This window comes from Spermophilus citellus (assembly GCF_964194105.1).
Source record: "Spermophilus citellus genome assembly, chromosome: 2".
Lineage (NCBI taxonomy): Eukaryota > Metazoa > Chordata > Mammalia > Rodentia > Sciuridae > Spermophilus > Spermophilus citellus.
In genome coordinates this window covers 394,399-412,900 of record NC_138183.1, presented here as the reverse complement: position 1 = coordinate 412,900, position 18,502 = coordinate 394,399, and the positions used below count along the sequence as shown (strand labels likewise).

The 18,502-nt window shown below is 44.2% G+C and overlaps 1 protein-coding gene across 12 annotated transcripts in view; it reads left to right on the top strand.

Moving 5' to 3' along the window:
- The window catches only part of EHMT1 (euchromatic histone lysine methyltransferase 1), a 159,451-nt gene that overhangs the window by 34,793 nt on the left and 106,156 nt on the right, over window positions 1-18,502 (top strand). For 2 of the 12 annotated variants that reach the window (XM_081269853.1, XM_081269855.1), the window contains one exon: window positions 11,842-11,919. The exons of the other annotated variants lie outside the window; for them this stretch is intronic. The gene's annotated coding sequence lies outside the window, so the exon portion shown is untranslated. The remainder of the gene's footprint in view (window positions 1-11,841; window positions 11,920-18,502) is intronic. 12 annotated transcript variants of the gene reach the window in all.

Here is an 18,502-nt window from a genome sequence, read left to right as displayed (position 1 = left end):
CCCTTTTAATATTTTTTTAAGTATACCGTTGAGTGATGATGAGTGTACTTTATGTGGCATATCCATCATCGTTGTAATTTTTATTAGCTGAGGCAGGAAGCAACAACTTCTCTTTTCTCCCTACTCCCAACTCTTGGTAACCTCTAATGTTCTTTCTTTTTTTTTTTTTAATTATTTATTTTTTTTTAGTTTTCGGCCGACACAACATCTTTGTATGTGGTGCTGAGAATCGAACCCGGGCCTCACGCATGCCAGGCGAGCGCGCTACCGCTTGAGCCACATCCCCAGCCCCTCTAATGTTCTTTCTGTCTCTAATTTACCTAAACTAGATATTTCAGAGAAGTAGAATTATGGAACATTTGTATTTTTGCATTTGGCTTATCTCACATAGTTTTCAAGATCTATCCCTGTTGTATATGTAGTATGTTTCAGTACAATATTCCTTCTTATTGTAGAATAATATTCCATTGTGTGGAATATCACACTTTGTTCTTGAGGGTTGTGCTTTTGTGACATATTTCAGTGTGAGTGTATTTACCACATTTTGTTTATACATTCATCTGTAGATGGACACTTGGGTTGCTTCTGTCTCTTGGCTATTTTGAATAATGCTGCTATGACCATGATTGTACAAGAATCTTGCACAGACCTTCCTTCAGTTGCTAGATCACATGGCAATTCTGTTTTCCCTCTGTGCATCCTGCTTTAGCCCCAGTAGCCTACCAGCACCAGAGGCCAGGCAGTGGTGCCGGGCCACAGTTTGTTCTGGCATGGGACTCTATGACAGACCTGGGGATGGGCTGGTAATTGTTTTTACCATTTTGAGGAACTGCTGTATGTTTTCCACTGCAGTGACACTGTTTTACACTTCACCAACAGTATAGCTTTGCCAAAACTCACTATTGGCTATCTTTGTGATTATAGCTGCCTGGTGGATGTGAAGTGGCACTGAGTAGTGCAGATGGGGATGGGCTTGCTCTTGCCCTTGGCCACCCAGTCCACTCCTTTTGGATCACAGTACTGTGCTTCCTGGCTCTGGTTGTTTTGTTCCCTTTTCTCACAAATTCAGGAGCTTTTAAAATTCTTTTCTTGGAATATAAATGGAGTCCAGTTTACTAAAAATTCACAGGAAATTGCTAATTCTATTGAAGTACACAATAGCCAGAAATAATTAATGAGATTGATTGGTGTCTGAAAGTATTTGAAATCGCAATAAAACATCGGCTGATATTACTCAAGGTGCCAGGATATTATCTGGGAAGAATGACCAACAGTTGTAAAGAATATTTGTACGTACCTTCCCATATTTCTAGTGGTCTTTTCTCATCATGTGTGTTTTTTGTTTTTTTTCAAATTAACCTTTTCTTTCTACTTTGGAAGGGAGTTCTTAAAACTGAAAAGCGAGAAAACACTCTTTTTATGTGGAAGACTTGGAGCTATAGTTTCATCTCAGGCCATAATTGGCAAGTGACATCTGCAGTGATCGTCTGATGTGTTGACAGGGCATTGTGGGCTGAGTGTGGTGGAGAGTGGCAGCGGGCCCTGGGCATGCTCTTGGGTCTGCTCAAGTGGTCCTGCCCCAGGGGAAGGTGTTAATCACTGTTGAGACCTCTGTGAGGTACCTACAGCACCATGGGAGGAGCTGGCCTGGTTTAGTGCTGCAGTGGGTGGAACTGACATCAGTGCCAGCTGACAGGGAAGGGACAGGGGCATGGCAGTGACAATCTTTAGAACAAGTATTTGCAAGCTCAGGTAAGGCCTTAAGACAAGTCAGACGGGGTGGGGGTTGTGGCTCAATGGTAGAGCGCTCCCCTACTACATGCGAGGCCCTGGTTCAGCACCACATAAAAATAAATAAATAAATAAAATGAAGGTATTGTGTCCAACTACAATTTAAAAATAAGTATTTTTTTTTTTTTTTAAAGACGAATCAGAAGGCCATATGACAAGTCAGAAGGCCATGAGGCCCATATGGCATAGTGAGGCCAGACTCTAGAGTCGGGTGAATGTGGCCAAGGGAGTTGGCCCTTGGCATTAGCTGGACTGAGCCTCTCTGCCCACCTACCCATGAGTTTGGACTATATCCTTTAAGGTATAGAGAGAGAGCCAACAGTTTTTCAGCATACCAGTTACAGGCCTTTATAATTTTTATTTTTCCAGCACTGGGGATTGAGCCTGTGGGTGTTATGCCAATAAGCTATATCCCCAGCCACTCCTTTTGTGTGTGTATATGACTAAATACACACACACACACACACACACACACACACACACATACGTATGTATTTAGTTGTAGTTGAACATAATACCTTTACTTTATTTATTTATTTTTATGTGGTGCTGAGGATTGAACCTAGCACTTCACATGCAACTAGGCAAGTGCTCTACCACTGAGCCACAAACCCAGAACCCCCATTTTTTTTTTGTGGTCCTGGGGATTGAACCCACGGCCTTATGCATTCGAGGCAAGCACTGTACCAACTGAGCTATATTCCCAGCTCCCCCTCCCCCAGCCCCTTCTATTTCATCTCATCTCATTTCGAGAGGATCTTTCTAGGTTGCCCAGGCTGGCCTTGAACTTGTGATCCTTCTGCCTCAGCTTTCTGACTAGCCAGGATTACAGGTATATGCCACTGTGCCCAGCAGTTATAGGGCTTTTTTTTTGGTACTGGGGATTGAACCCACAGGTACTTAACCACTGAGCCACATCCCCACCCCTTTTTTGTATTTTATTTAGAGACAGGGTCTCACCAAGTTGCTTAGGGCCTTGCTAAGTTGCTAAGGCTGACTTTGAACTCATGATTCTCCTGCCTCAGCCTTCTGAGCTGCTGGAATTACAGGCATGTGCCAGTGCTCCCGGCTAATTAAAGGGCTTTTTGAAAAGAAAAATAGTAGCCAGGTGCCATGGTGTGTGCCTATAGACCCAGCACTCAGTAAGCTGAGGCAGGAGGATTGCTTGAGCCCAGGAGTTCATGATCATCCTGGACAATGTAGTAAGACACCCCCCGCCCCCCCCCCAAAAAAAAAATGTGACAAAAGAGGATGGTGAGAGTGGTCTGTGGCAGAGCTGTTTCATTCATTTGGAGGAGGTATTATGAGGCTCATATGGCATAGTGAGGCCAGATTCTAAGAGATTTGGTTTTGAACAGTTTGGTTTGGGGGATGACTAACAGAGGCTTCTTGTTTGGCATATGGCAGATATTAGAAATATTTTAATTTTATTATATGTTTAATATATTGTATAGTAATAATAGCTGATATCTATTGAGAGCATGTACATCCCCACAGTCCAGAACAATCTGTAGCTTCAAATTAGCCCTTTCTTTTGGGTTATGTTAGTTGTTAGTTGCTTCCATTTTTTTTAAAGATCTTTTTAATTGTAGATGGACACAATACCTTTATTTTATTTGTTTGTTTTTATGTGGTGCCAGGGATCGAACCCAGCACGTCACACATGCTAGGCAAGTACTTTACCACTAAGCCACAACCCCAGCCCAAGTTGCTTCCATTTTACTGAAGGGTAAACTGAGGCACAGTACATTATGTAACCAAGATATATTACTGCCAGGTTTCTGATTTCACTACTAAATGGCTCAGGGGTCACTCCAGATAAACTGGCCTGACTGGGCTGCATGAGATAACCACACAAGAGATGCACTACCTTTTTCTTTGGGGTCGCTGTGACGGCTCCTCTGACCTTAAGGGTCCGCAGGAAGAGAAAGAGTGAGAGCATGCGCTGACCCCTTTTATTGAGGAGAAGCTATTCAAATGAGGCAAGGGGTCAGGTTTCAGGGGGCTGAGTCTATCTTCATGATGTCCACTGTCAGCAGGTTGACTGACACCTGGGTAGGCCACACCCAAGGGCACAGTTAGAGAAGGGGACACATACAAGGTACTTCCATGGAAGATTCTATCCTAAACAGGGCAAGGGATTATATTACAAAGGAACAGGTGAGCATAGCTTCACTCATGGGGCTGTAGCAAGACACATCCATGCATGAGACACGGACCCTCGAACCCAAGAAGGGTGGGGAAAGCTCTGCCACAGTTCTGTGACTGCGAGCCTCAGCACCCAACTGGGGAGTGTGACTCAGTCACGTGTAAGGTTGGTCTCCCACAGATTACACATCTAGTAAGTGGCAGAGCTGACATTTGAGTCTGATCAGACTGGTTTGTGAGCCCTGGTACTCAGTGTTACTTTGGTGTCTGGTTTCCAGTGCTCAGTGCATGATGCATTGTGGAAGGTCCCAGGCTGCCCAGGTACCTACAACCCGGTGTGTGGGTAGAGGTGGGTGTAGCTCTCTTTTTTGATGCAAAGAAGGCATGACTATCTTCTGTTTTAGATCTAATTTTTAGTTAAATTGTTATAATACATCTACTCTTATAATACAGTTAAAATTGAAGCTTTTCATAAGAGTAGATATCTTACAACTGGGTGGTAGTTGACAGTATTTTGCCATACCATCCCTGTGTTCTTTCTACCTTTTTAAAAAAAAAAAAAATTTTTTTTTTTAGTTGTTGATGGACCTTTATTTATTTATATGTGGTGCTGAGAATCGAACCCAGTGTCTCACACATGTTAGGCAAGCACTTTACCACTGAGATACAGCCTCAGCCCCTTTCTACTCTTCTTGATCTTTTATTTATTAATTTTTGCTCAGGTGTCTTCGAGGTGTCATGAAATTTTCATCTTTAAATACTTGGTATGTATCTTTAAAAAAATACAGACTTAAAGTCAAACACAATGCTGTTTTTTTTTAAATTTTTTTTTTAAAGAGAGAGTGTGAGAGAGAGAGAGTGAGAGAGAGAGAAAGAATTGAGAGAGAGAGTGAGAATTTTTTAATATTTATTTTTTAGGGCTGGGGATGTGGCTCAAGCGGTAGCGCGCTCGCCTGGCGTGTGTGCAGCCCGGGTTCGATCCTCAGCACCACATACAAACAAAGATGTAGTGTCCGCCGAGAACTAAGAAAAAATAAATAAATATTAAAAAATTCTCTCTCTCTCTGTCCCCCTCTCTCTCTCACTCTCTCTTTAAAAACAAAACAAAAAAAAAGAAAAAAAATTTATTTTTTAGTTTTCGGCAGACACAACATCTTTGTTTGTATGTGGTGCTGAGAATCGAACCCAGGCCGCACACATGCCAGGCGAGCGCATGCAAGCACGCTACCGCTTGAGCCACATCCCCAGCCCCCACAATGCTGTTTTCACACCCTTGAGATTAACAATAACTGGGGGTATCATCTAACTACTTTCACGTTTTCCCTAATTATTTCGAAATGTGAGTTTTGGATTGTTGGTTTGCCCCCACCAGGATCCTGACACAGTCCACACTTTGTACTTGCTTAGGTTTAAGACTGGTGTCTAGAGCAACCCCTATCCCCAAAGTCTTCTCATGCCACTGACTTGGTGAGGAACCTATCAAGTGGTCTTACAGAATGGCCTACGTTGGATTTCCATCACTGATTTTTTTTAGGGCACAGATGTTTATGAGGCATGTTGCTCCTCTTAGGGCTAACAAATGACAGCACACTGAGCCTTCCTGCCTTCCCTGGGACCGTTCATATTTTGAAAACTGGCTGAAATGAGGAAGCAACAACTGTATCTTTAAGGTTAAGCCAGCAGAGCTCTCAGTGCTACATCACTGGGCTCACATTGGGCACAGAGGTGGGCCTGGGGCTGGTAGTGTGCAGGCCCTGTTCTTGTTCTGGGTCTTCTTTCTATGAGACATTCTTTTTTGAATTTTTTATGGTGCTGCGAAAGAACCCAGGGTTTTGTGCATGCTAGGCAGGTGCTCCACCACTGAGCCACCCCTCAGCCTTCTGTCAGGTATTCTTGTTGGTCATGGCCTTGTGATTTCTAATGGAGTCCATGAATTTTCATCTTAACTTGCTCCATATTAAATTTAGAGAGAGAGGGAGTTCAGGGCTTGCCTGCTCCCAGCCCTCCAGTGGAGGTAGTCTGCTTCCAGGGGATGTGTTCTGAGCTGTGTGCTCTGAGTGTTTGCCAGTTCCAGCCAGCAGCCCAGCCATAGTTCCACATGCTCATATGCTGTGCTACCATGGAGGCAGGAACTGTCCATATGGGAGTCTGGCTGACCAGGTGGAGGCCCCACTGTGTAGTAACTCCACTGGGAAGGCAGGCTGTGAGGTGTCAGGTTCAGAAAACTTGATTTCGTTAGTAAATCAAATTGGTCATTGTACTATCCAAACTTGAAACAAACTGATGTGTAAACTAGAAAATTAGCACATTTATTGGTCATAAGAAACAGGTACCACTGTCTCCATGTAGCATAAAAGTTGCTTGACTTTAACTCCTGCTGTATGTTTTGGAACAGATAAGACTCCTGCCAGGAGTCACTACTCACACTGAGGGAGCGTGTTCTCGTAGCTGGCTCTCGTGCATGAGCAGGTTTTAGTGACTGGAAACAGAGGGTTGGAAAAAACTTCAACCTGCACCCGCCTTGCATTACTACCAGGCCTCTGCCCATGCTTTCTCAGTGCTTGGAACATTTGTGCTGATCAGTTTAATCCCTCACATCCTCAGCTTGCTGCATCTTCTCTGTAGGTTGAATTCCCTGAGGGTACAGATGAAGACTGTTTAGCTGGGGCCTTAGCAGCCAGTGAGCATGGAGCTTGGATTGCTGAGCGAGCTCTGTGAGCCAGACCTGTGCTGGGAGTACAGATGGCTTCCTCCTTACCTCTTGGGATATTGGCATTGGCTGGGGAAGGAGTGTTGTGCAATGCCCTACCTGATGACTTGGTGGTGAAATGACAGTGATTGTCAGACAAGGCACAGGGGTGAAGATTTTCTGGTTCTGGTTCTGGAGCCTTGATGGAAAGCCTTGGACACTGGGCTGGGCTCATGTGAAGGCTCACCTTTTGCATGGCTGGTGGCTGGAGCCCTCTGTGTGGTAAAGGCTTCTCACATGCAGTGGTTGGGCAGCATTGAGTGAACTGATGTGGTGGAGCTGTGCCCATAGCATGCCGATGACTTTGGGACCTTGGTGTTAGACAGAGTCACATCACCATGTTCTTTGTGACCAGGCATCTGTGAGGCACACCCAGGTAAAGGTGAGGGAATGTAGATCCCTCCTGTGGGTGGAGGAGTGTCAGCATCACAATGTTCAGGGACCTGTAGAATAAATAGGATATATGTCAGACCTGCTTTTGGAAAAATTGAGTGGCTGAAAGAGCCCTCCATAAATGCAGCAAGGATGGGTTTCTTTCTTTGCAGGGAGGCCCACCTAAGGGTTAAGTAGTAGATGGAAAGGAAATCTGTTCTGGTATTTTGAAATCTCCTAAGTGTAATTTATGGGGCTACTTTGGATATTAATTGTTTTCTCCAAATTTAGGAACAAGCTTTTCTTTTTCTGCCAAGGAAAAAAAAACCAAAAAAACAAAAGGAAAAGAAAATTTCTGAGAGCTGTTGAAAGGATTCATTCTTTTTCTCTCCGCCCCCTTTGATAATTGGGGAAGCTGGTATGTGGAAATACTTGAGATCAGAGATGGGCAGATAGCGCTCTGCATCTCTGAGTTTGCTGAGCTGGAGATGCTCCCCGTCTTTGAGAACTATTTGCATTTCCTGATTTTTTGGTGCCATGACAGTTCCCAAAGAGGAAGCACACCTCTCCTCCAGACTTGTTATAGTCAGAGTGAGTCTTTTTCATAGGCAGGCAAGTTTGAAGAGAGTTTGCCAGGTTTTCTTTCCAAAATGTCTTGTCACCTGGATCTGTCTTCACAGTGCAGGTAGCTGATATATAAAAACTGATCCCCTCACAAATGGCAGGATAAAAATACTTTGAGGCCAAAGTGGGAAAGAAGGGTGTTCATTCCATGCAAGAATGTTTTTTTCTTCTTTTTCTGCCTCCCACATGAGAGTCATTCACACCTTCTGTTTGTTCTGTGTACCTTTGTAGTCCTGCTGTTCTGGTGAGGAACCGGGCTTTGAGCCCTTGTGTTTAAACTGGCTCTTAAACATGAGATATGTACAGCTGTTAAAAGTTAGTTTTTTGTGCATGCACAAGGGCCCTGAGTTCTTTGGCCCTGCATGGACATGAAGGAGATTTGGGGAGGCTCTTTCTGGGGAGGCGGAAGCTGATCTGTGAGATGGTGTGGCTTTCAGGAAGGGAGGGCCTAGTCTACCAGGTCCCAGTTCCAGAGGAGGGAATACAGCCTGTGGCCTTCAGTTTTGTCTGTGAGCCTTGCTGCTTCCTAGAAGGTTTGAGCCAGTGAGAACGGACCTTTAAGTTGACTCATGAAAACAGTAGGATTTGCAACCTATGTATCATGGTTTTTTTTCTTTTTTTCTTTTTTTTTTGGCAGTACTTGGGATTGAACCCAAGGGCATCACACATGCTAGGCAAGAGCTCACTGAGCCACACCTCTTCATTTTGAGACAGGTCTTGCTACGTTGCCCATGTGTGTCTTGAACTTGCTATCCTCCTGTATCAGCCTCCCAAGTCACTGGGGTCACAGGTGTGGCTGCTGCCCCCTTTCCAGGTTATATTTTTACAGGTGGTCTCTGTGAGTTACACAGTAGGCACTTGTGGCCTGTGTTTGTCTTGAGGAAGCTCCCACCTGACCTTTGGGCTGACCAGCCTGGCTGTGTTCCCACCACAGGGCTGTCCCATTGCCCAGGCACAGTGTTGTGGAGACTGGAAGCAGTTTAAAGTTTCTGGTAACTTGATGGGTTTCCTTGTGGCTTAGGATATAAGGATGCCTTCTGTGGTTAACCCTCATGGCTGAGGTGAGAAGTTCTCTGGGTCAAGTATTTTGTGCTTGCTGAGTCAGTAACAAGAGAAATGCCTCTTGAAGGCATTTGCCTGGTAGAGCCACATGCAGGTATCTCTCTGGTGGTGCTGAGAGCAACCATAGCCTCATGTCTTCACATGACTCCTACTTGCAGAGTGCATGGCCTTCTCTGAGAGCCTTTGGATGCCACTGAGTCAACTGGGCTGGTGGTGGGTCCTTTCTCTTGCATCCCTTTAACCTCTTGGTAGCATCGAAGATGCTGTGCAGAAACAGAGACTGCTTAATGGGTGCTGAGAAGAAGTCATCGGGGCTGGGGACGTGGCTCAAGCGGTAGCACGCTTGCCTGACATGCGCGGGGTGCTGGGTTCGATCCTCAGCACCACATAAAAATAAAATAAAGACGTTGTGTCCACCAAAAACTGAAAAGTAAATTAAAAAAAAAAAAAAAAAAAAGAAGTCATCGTTGTCTTAGTCTTTGGTGGTACTGGGGTTTGAACCCAGGGCCTTATGCATGTGAGGCAAGCACTCTACCAACTGAGCTATATCCCCAGCCTAAGTTATCATCGTCTTAATATTATTAGTTTGCTGGCAAAACACGAACTCAATTGGTCTTGTCTGGCTATGTTGTTCAAAAGCAGGGTACGCGGTGGAAAACTTCAGGCTTTGACTAGGAAAAGAAGCAAAATGACCGCTTTTTTTTTTTTTTTTTTTGGTGGTGCTGGGGATTGAACCCAGGGCCTTATACATGTGAGGCAAGCACTCTGCCATCTGAGCTATATCCCCAGACCCAAAATTACCACTTTTGAAGTGATTTCTAGATGTGTTACTCTAGGCAGTGTACTACCTGGTAGTCTTTGCCTCCTGGTGGCTGTGCCAGGGAGATTACCAAATGCTGTAGTGTGCTGTCTTCAGTAAATGCATGGGTCTGACTCACCTCTTTAGGCACTCATCCGGGACAACAGCGGCGGGGACTTTAAAGGAGCATGAACACTGGTAAGGGACGGAACTCAGCAACACCAGGCAGAAGCTGCACATACATAGAGTGGCTGGGGTAGCACCATCCTGAGGCCCAGATGTCCCTGGCAGGATTGTACCCACCTGCCCAGAGCCTGGCTCACCACAGCCCCTTTTTGGGCCAGACAGGGCCTAGACTTAGGCAGGGCCTGAGTTTAGGCAGCTGGGAACAATTGTCTTCAGTGTTCTTTCCAGTTTAGAATTGGTGCACTTCCATTGGTTCTTTCTTCTGTCTTTACATTTTAAATTTGCAAAGTAATTTAAATATTTTCACGTGCTTGTATTCTAATACTTCTAACAGACTCTCTCTCATACATTCCTTTTTTTTTAAACTAGGGACTAAATCCAGGGGTACTTTACCACTGAGCTACATCACCATTTCTCTCTCTCTCTCTCTCTCTCTCTCTCTCTTTCTCTCTCTTTTTTTTTTTTGGTATTCTGAAGCTGTCCTCAAACTTGTGATATCCCTGTCTCAGCCTTGTCTTTGAGTTTTAGGAGTCTTTTAGTGGTCATCGTCTGAATTCTGTGCTCTTTCCTTACCAGACTCTTTTTTTTTTTTTTTTTTTGTGGTACTGTGGATTGAACCCAGCGGCCCTTAACCACTCACTGAGCTGCACTCCCAACCCTTTTTATATTTTATTTAGGGACAGGGTCTCCCTGAGTTCTTAGGGCCTTGATAAGTTGCTGCGACTGGCTTTGAACTCGCAGTCCTCTTGCCTCAGCTTCATGAGCCGCAGGGATTATAGGCATGTGCCACCGTGCTTGGCTTCCACCAGACATTGTTGATTTAAAAAAAAAGAAAGGGCTGGGGATGTGGCTCAAGCGGTAGCGCACTTGCCTGGCATGCGTGCGGCCTGGGTTCGATCCTCAGCACCACATACAAACAAAGATGTTGTGTCCGCCAAAAACTAAAAAAAATATATTAAAATTCTCTCTCTTTCTCCCTCTCTTCTCTCACTCTCTCTTTAAAAAAAAAAAAAGAAAAAATAAGTGGTTTGGTAGAGTAGATGGGGGCAAGCACCTGGAAGGCTGGGTTATGGGCAACATCACCTGCAGGTGTCCTTCTCCCGTGCAGGAAGGTGCCCCTTCTGTCAGGCGAGCTGGCTGTGCAGGTATGAGGCAGCTCCACTGCAGCAGGCATTTCCAGCAGTGCATTACCAGGAATGCATGGTAATCTTCCCTGGAAAGTTGGTGTTTCATTAAATTCTAGTCCCGGTTCCTTTTACTGTATGTATGTATAATAGAAAAGATTCTTTTAAAAAGTACCTAAAATCAGTAGCAGTGAAATTTTAGCTAAACTGTATTATGGCAAATTATGTTTGATGCACAGTCCTTTCATGTTAAATGGCATTAGAGAGATGGTACTTGTAGATGGAAGACAATGTTGTCCTTTCACCAGTGAGAAGGAATTCATTCAGTTGAAGTGTCACTTATTGATTGCTTTTTTAAAAAAAATCTATAGATGGTGTGAAGTCGTAGTGATTATTGCATGCTTATTTTATGATTATGTTTAAAGGCAGGGATATAAGTAAAGGGCTGGTAGGTTTTTAATTTTAATCATTAAAAAAAATCTAGATTATAGGCTAGGGTTGTGGCTAAGTGGTAGAGTGCTCGCCTATCTTGCATGAGGCACTGGGTTCAATCCTCAGCACCACATAAATATAAAATAAAAATATTGTGTCCACCTAAAACTAAAAAATAAATTTTAAAAAAATCTAGTATATGTAGATGTACATCCCCATGTGGTAGCATCTGTCCTGTGTGTCCAGAAAGACTTTGTGAGGTCACTGAAATGGGCACACACAGATACCAGCACTCACCTAAGGAAGGTGGTTTTGCATGTGGGTCTTTTTCCTATCTAGGGTCTCTTTTGCACGTTCCCCATGTCTTGTGACATTTCATGGTACATCTGTCTTGGGAGCTGGGTGCACTTAGTCCCACTGATCTAGCCTAGGGAAGTTTCTGCTTTACCTTCTGGAAAATTTTTTCCCTTAGTTTTCCATATGTATCTAAACATACTAATTTGCATTGAAAGAAAAGGTTTCATGAACTGAAAATATCCTCCTTTTTTCTCTAGCCACCTCAGTGCCTTAGAATGTTAAAATGGACCAAGAATAGAACATGGTTTCTAGGAGGACAGTAGACCTCGGCTCTGGTATGTCAGGATGCAGAAGCAGCTCCATTATTCTGCTCTTCTTTCCCAAGGGTCTGCTTTATTACTATCGTTTGTGACCCATTTTGATTGTGGATTGGCTGGATTTTGTGTGTGGGTACATGCAAGTGGCTTTTCAGCCTTTATTGTCTATATGCTGCTGTAACTGGCTTTTTATATAGGCCATGAAGTTGACTGAGGATCTGTATAGGCTGTGAAGGAGCTGTTCTTGTGGTCACTCTGGCATCACAAATCCCCTTCTGTTTTACCACTGAGAATGTCAGATTACTGTGTGTCTATAAAACAAAGGTGTGACCTGACAGCCCCTCTGCCCGCTCACAGGAGGAAGGAGGTACTCAGCTGGACCAGGGCCCAGAGCTCAGAGGGAGGGACTGGGGCCCTCTTTTCTAGTGAGGGTCTTTTAGTGAGGAGCTTGAGAGCCTTGGCCTACAATTGTAAATACTGAGAATTTTCTAGTGGTTTAATTTTGTTTAAGGAATATGGGAATTTAAGATAGTGTTTAGTAGGTTTGTTTGTTTTTGTACTGGGGATTGAACCTAAGGGTGCTCTACCACTGAGCTATACCCCTACCTCTTTTTAGTCTTATTTTTAATTTCTCACTAAGTTGCCTGGGCTTGTGTTCCTCCTGCCTCAGCCTCTCAAATAGCCGGGATTTTTAGATATATGCCACTGTATCCACTTTGTGTCACCCACTCCCCAAACTATATTTCAGAAGAGTTTTGGCACTACAAACATCTAACTTAAAAGAGGTGTGTCTTTGGGTAAACCCTTGGCTGTCTGTTCTGGCCTCTATTCCTGTGATTTTCAGCTTCCTTGTTCTACTTGGTACCCTCTCTATACTCTTTACTTTTATTCTCTTTATCTTATTTAGAATTTTGGTTTAAAAGGCGCTTTGAGCTGGCCATGGTGGCGCATGCCTGTTATCCCAGTGGCTGATGTAGGAGGATTGCAAGTTCAAAGCCAGCATCAGCAATTTAGCAAGGCCCTGTCTCAAAATAAAAAAGGTCTGGGGATGTGTCTCAGTGGTTAAGTACCCCTGGGTTCAATCCTTGGTACCAAAGGGTGTATGTAGGGGGAGAATACTTAAACAGCAACAACAACAAAAACAGTGCCTCTTTGATTGGAAGAAGTCCCAGAATCCCTGGAAATCTCAGGCTGGGTGGGAATTCCTTTTTCCAACCTGGGTTTGGAAGTTGGACACAGTCTACTCCTGTTTTGTCTTTTTTTTTTAGTGTTAGTTTCACCAGAGCAGATTTAACTTTGCTGCAGATGCTTTCCTGCAGCTCCCTGCCTGCAGGTTTACTGCCTAGCTCGCTCCTCTTGCTGCTGCTTGTCTTCCCTTTCCCAGCATGATTGTGTGCACAGATACAGGGTTGTTTGTATTTTTATTTATTTTTTAGATGTTGATGAATCTTTATTTTATTCATTTATTTATATGTAGCTCTGAGAATTAAACCCAGTGCCTCACACATCTAGGCAAATACTCTACCACTGAGCTATATTTTTATTTTTTAAACTTTTTTTTTTTAAAAGAGAGAGAGAGAGAGAGAGAATTTTAATATTTATTTTTTAGTGTTTGGCAGATACAACATCTTTGTTTTTTGTATGTGGTGCTGAGGATTGAACCTGGGCCGCATGCATGCCAGGCGAGCATGCTACCGCTTGAGCCACACCCCTAGCCCTAAACGTTTTTTAAAATATATTTTTTTTTAGTTGTGGTTGGACACACTACCTTATTTATTTATTTATTTTTATGTGGTGCTTTTATTTATTTTATTTTTTAATGTGGTGCTAGGTGAGTGTTCTATCGCTGAGCCACAACCCCAGCCCCTTATTTTTTAAAAAAATTATTTATTTAAATTTTTTTTTTAGTTGTAGTTGGATACAATACCTTTATTTTATTTATTTGTTTTTATGTGGTGCCTTATATGTGCAAGGCAAATTCTGTGCCACTGAGCCACAATCCCAACTCCTCTGTTTTTATTTTTAATGACTGAGAGGAAAACATCTCTACAACTGAAGCTTCTGGAAGAACCCTTGTTCTTGCTCATCTTGTACCTGCCTCAGAATTTGACCCTGGCCTCCCTTGGGCTTTGCATTTCAGAGCAGAGTCTCTGAAGACATTTTTGTGGGTGACTTTTGTCCTGGAGAGATGTACCTTGTGGGCATGAGGTGGTGGTAGTTACAAACTTTTACAAAATACTTGACCTTTGACCTCATGGGGATTTCTTCTTGCCCAGGACCACTGTCACTTTGTGGGGGTAGAAGCCAGCTCTAGCCTCCAGAACAGCATCATTGTTCTTCCTAAGGACAGCTTCGTGTTCAGTCGTATCAGCCAGGGCAAGCACTACTGACCCGGGTTTCTTGGACTTCTTGTTTTCAACTGCAGCTCCCCAGGCCTGCAGTAGAGAGTCTGGGTGTTCTTGATTGTGGGCACATGAACCAAGAACCAACAGCAATAGCAAGAACTCCCAAGGGGAAGCTTTTAGGTGGAGAGAAGTGAAGGCAGTGTTTGGAGAAGAGGTGGAAGGTTCACACTTGCACACGTTGGTTCCCTTCTCTCACCTGCTGTTCTGATTTGTATTCCCACATGTGCCACTTAGAAAATGCAAGGGCTGATGCTCATGGAAAAGAGGCGGATCAAGGGTGTTTGGCCAGTGGCATTTGCCTGGTTCTCCAAGGAGGAGGTGCAGGTGTTGGGTGCCACTTAGTAGACTCTGGTCTTGGCATGGGAATGGAGTCCAGGTACTCCCACTGCCAGTGTTAAAGCTGTGTGACTTTGAGGCTTTATGTCAAGCAGGTGTGGCTCATGCTGAGGAAAAGGAGGACAGAGCAAGAAGCCCAGAGTCAGACCCATTGTTATGGCCCTCACTCTTCAACCTCTTGCTGCTCTGAGGCTAAGGGACTAGCTATGGAAGGGTCTTGACCTGTGGTCTGAGGAAGGGTATCCCTTAATCCTGGAGGTCCCTGGACTGAAGGAATGGATTTTGGACTGAATGCTCCAGGGCTGTTGGAGCATCTTGGAGCCATGGGTGGGGTTCCCAAGACTGTGAGGGAATACCACATACTACGGGGGGGGGGGGGGATATTTCTGGGCTGTGGGGGGGTGGGGAGCAGGGGCTGTAGGGCCTTAAGAGCTGATGTCTAGATTGTCAGGAGGATCCCTAGCCACAGAACGGAATCGTGGACTGTGGGGGATTCCTGGGTTATGGGAAGCGATCTCCCAGTGTACTAGTCAGCTTTTTGTCTCTGTGACCAAAATATCTGGTTTGAAAAACTAGAGGAGGAAAAGTTTGTTTTGAGATTAGAATTTCAGAGTTTTCAGTACATGGTCAGCTGATTCCATTGCTTTGGGCCCAAGATGAGGCAGAATGTCAAGGTGGAAGGACATGGCAAAGGAAAGCTACTCAGATCATGGCACCTGGGAAGCAGAGGGGGAGAGAGAGAGTCTCCAGGGACAAAATATAGACAACCAAAACATGCCCCCAGTGACCTACTTTGTTTAGTCATGCACTGCCTGCCTATAGTGATCATCTAGTTAGTTGCATTCACATTATAATATTTTTTTTTTAAAGAGAGAGTGAGAGAGAGAGAGAGAGAGAGAGAGAGAGAGAGAGAGAGAGAGAGAGAGAGAGGATTTTTAATATTTATTTTTTAGTTCTCGGCGGACACAACATCTTTGTTGGTATGTCGTGCTGAGGATCGAACCCGGGCCACACGCATGCCAGGCGAGCGCGCTACCGCTTGAGACACATCCCCAGCCCCTCACATTATAATATTTTATTAATGTTATAATTATTAATCCATCAAATGGATTGATCATCTATTTAGGTCGCAGCTCTCAAAATGTAGTCATTTCACCTCTGAATGCTCCTACATTAACAGAGGAGCTTTTTTGCGGGTAAGAGGATACCTCATATCCAAACCATAACCCTAGGCTCTCTGATGGGTTTCCTAAAGGTATGGGGCCTGTGTCCAGCCTTGCCCCAATACTTTTACGAACCGAGGAGAGCAGTGGGGCCTTTCTTCTCCCCTCTCCTCCTCATGGCTCTCTGGGATCCTTTTATCCTCTGTGAAATATGGGGTACAGTGCTTCTTCTCTGTCCCCTGAAGCACAAGGTGGGAATTTCCTCTCTTCCTGAGGCAGACTGCACCTAGACAATGAGGAGATGGCTGCACATCAGTATGTGGCCTCTGTGTTTTCATTTCACTATGCTCTCTGGGAACTGTTTACGCAACTAGTGCTGAGAGCTTGTTGGCCATAGTGCTGGCACCAGGCAGATCTCCAGGTAGTACTGTGGGGTGGCAGGTTACAGAGACCTTTTACATGTCAGCAGCACTTACTGCATGCACCAGCATGGGAACACAGTGGCTTTTGGAACAAGGGCTCCAGTCCTTATTTCTTAACTGGAAACCAAAGTGCAGGAGCCAGGTGATGATAGGAGACCCCACAGTGGGCAAAGACACTTGCATGTGGTCCAGGCCCCAACTCGAGAGCTGTACCATTTGATCTATGTGGCCTTGACTACACCTCCTAGGATCCTCTTGCTTGAGACTGTCAGTCTGTTCCTGCCCCATTTCCCGACCAGTGCCCCTATCTCCTGAGGTCCGGGCTTGATTTGTGCTTTCTCCCTGTCTAGATCTCACTTTTGTACTACCGTGTTTCCAGTCCTCAGACTTCCCTAGCCTTGTCTTTCTAAGGAACCTTTTATGAAAAATAACTTCAGATAGGCAGAAAAGTTGAGAGATTTGTACAGTGACTTTGTGGACCCTTCACTCACGTGCATTGCTTGAGATCTTCCAGCTGAGCCCACAAAAGTGCATACGTGCAGACAGTCAAATACACACACACACACACACACACACATAGGTACATGTGCACACACGTACAGCATACTTCTTTCCTCTGAAGCCATTTGAAAGCAAACTCAGACTTCATACCACTTTGTCCTTAATTGCGCACAAGAGCATTTCTCTTTTATAACCATGATGCGATAACAAATCTGGAGGACATTTAGCCTTGGTCCAGTTCTCTACTCTGTGTATGGTACTTACAGTAATTTCCTTTGTGACAGTTGCATATGGTGCACTGCACAAATTGTCATGTCTCTTCATTCTTTATTATTTTTTCTTTTTTAGTTGTAGATGGGCACAATACCTTTATTTTATTTATTTATTTTTATGTGGTGCAAAGATTGAACCCAGGGCTTTGCATGTGCCAGGCAAGTGCTCCACAACTAAGCTATAGCCCCAGTCAAGTTTTTTAGTCTTTGACTTTCAAAAAGGGACATTTTTGGAAAATACAGGCCTGCTGTTTTTTAAAAGGTCCTCTGTTGGAATTTGCTAATGTCTCCTTGTGATTGACCTGAGATTGTGCACTGTTCAGGAAGCTGTAGAAGTGATGTTGTGCAGTCAGTCTATCAAATGGATGCTCTTTGTCCCATGATAGTTCATGTTGACCTGTGGTTAAGGTGTTGCCCACTGGGCTTCTCCTCTGCAGTTACTCTTTTTACCTTTATAATTAAAAATACATTGAGAGCTTGTAAATACCCTGTTTCTTTTCTTTATATTTTTAACCTTTACTTTGTTTATTGGTGCTGAAGCTCAAACTCAGTGCCTCACACGTGCGTGCGAGGCAAGCACTCCACTGCTGAGCTACAATCCCAGCCCCCCTGTTTCTTATTAAGCTTGCTCCTCATAGTTTTAGAATCCATCTATGCATTGAACCTAACCTATCTGATGGTAGTAGTAAAATAGTGATTTTTCAGTTCCAACTTCTGGTTGCAACCACAGTTGGCATTCTATTAGGAAGAAGAGCTTTGCCTTCATTTACTTACTATCTATCCACTTATATAATGTTTATGTCTATTCAGGCCATCATTATTATGTTAAGTGGTTGAAATCCATTATTGTGATCATCTATTTTGAGGTTCAAAGTGTCCATACTTAGCCACTAGGAACCCCTTCAGGCATTGCTGTTTCTTGGGACACTCTTGTCATCTTTTGCTCACATTCTTTCTTGGGCACTACTTGGTACTTTGGAATGGACCTACACTTTTTCTTGCTTTAGACTGGAATTGCTTATTTCTCCAGGAGCTTAGGTCTTAGAGAAAATGAATATGGGTACTGAGACTTAGCAATTGGTCTGCCTCTTGCTGCCAAGGGTTTGGCATCCCTGTAGTGGTCAGAGCTCCATCGCATGGGTTGCTGGTGAAACTGGAGTTTGAGACAAAATTTGATTCTCTGTTTCTGCTGGTGGTTGGGGTATCTGTAGCCCTGAGAAAGCCCATTTAAGTGTTAGCAGCTAATCCCAGCAGGGATGCCTGCACACATCACCTCTGAGGGTTGTAGCTGGAAAAGCTGGATTCTTCTCCACATCACTGGTCCAGTGATGTTGCTGAAGCTCTTAATGGCAGGCTGTGCCTTCTAGTATCACAGCAGACCCCAATTGTTTCCAGGTTCTTATCTCACAAATATAAAGAAAGAATGAAATCCACGGATGACAATGGAAGGCGGGAGTGAAAGGAGTAGGCTTTATTTAAGCAAGAAAAAAAAGAGGCGAGAG